This window comes from Chiloscyllium plagiosum, chromosome 28, assembly GCF_004010195.1.
Source record: "Chiloscyllium plagiosum isolate BGI_BamShark_2017 chromosome 28, ASM401019v2, whole genome shotgun sequence".
Lineage (NCBI taxonomy): Eukaryota > Metazoa > Chordata > Chondrichthyes > Orectolobiformes > Hemiscylliidae > Chiloscyllium > Chiloscyllium plagiosum.
In genome coordinates this window covers 1,082,898-1,083,912 of record NC_057737.1, presented here as the reverse complement: position 1 = coordinate 1,083,912, position 1,015 = coordinate 1,082,898, and the positions used below count along the sequence as shown (strand labels likewise).

General features: G+C 60.6%; 1 long non-coding RNA gene across 1 annotated transcript in view; it reads left to right on the top strand.

The window, feature by feature from the left end:
• Positions 1-36: 36 nt before the first annotated feature.
• LOC122563865 overlaps positions 37-1,015 on the top strand; it is a 4,978-nt gene continuing 3,999 nt past the window's right edge. The window contains exon 1 of the long non-coding RNA XR_006315755.1: positions 37-278. This is a non-coding gene — a long non-coding RNA (uncharacterized LOC122563865). The remainder of the gene's footprint in view (positions 279-1,015) is intronic.

Below are 1,015 nucleotides of genomic sequence, written 5' to 3'. Positions count from 1 at the left end.
AGTTACTGGTTAACCAGGCCGTTACTGTTTAACCAGTCAGCAGGGATTGGCTGTGCTGACTCTCAGGCTGTAACAGGCTGTGGGGGGACGTTTGCCCTCCTGTCCCAGAGTTTCCCAGTCTGTCCTCGGGGTGAGAGTGTGGTGGGTATCGAACCAGTGCCTGGGAGATGGAGCCGGTGACTGAGTGGATCCGACACCGGTTCCCCACGGTGGGGAATGTCTGTCCCGGTCAGCTGGAGCAGCTGGTGAAGGAGAACCAGCAGGGGGTGCTGCTGCTGGTGAGTGAGGCCTGGCTGAGAGTGCCACTCTGGGCAACTATTCAACTACGGGAGGAATCACAGAGGGCAGTGGTGGTGGGGTGGACGGTGGTGTGAACCTCCTGTTGCCCCCTGTGTGAGGGTATCTGCTCTGGGTGTTTGACATGAGGAGGGTGGGGAAGGAATGGAGTGACCCCAGAATACTGGGAGGGATTGTCCTAAGGGAGGACTCCCTGAGAGGGTGGGGATCAATCCCAGATACCTCACCGTTCCCAGTGGGATGTGTCGGCAGTTTGAAAGGCTTCAGTTGTGGAGTGCGGTCGGGGGGTGGTGTGGGAAATCCTGGTAATGGAGACAGGATACTCAGCTGCCCACTAACTGGGGTCATGGGGCATCCTGTAACACCATCACAACAACAAACACCACCCATGCATGACCCCCTCACCCACCCCCCAGACCCTCACCCAGCCCCCGGACCCTCACTCAAACTCCGGACCCTCACCCAGCCCCCGGACCCTCATCCACCCCCTGGAGCCTCACCCACCCCCTGGACTCTCACCCAGCCCCCGGACCCTCACCCACCCCCTTGACTCTCACCCACCTGTAAGACCCTCACCCAGCCCCCGGACCCTCACCCACCCCCTGGACTCTCACCCACCTGTAAGACCCTCACTCACCCCAGGACTCTCACCCAGTTCCTTAACCCTCACCAGCTCTATGACCCTCACCCACTGCAGGAGCCCCACTCTGAACACCTC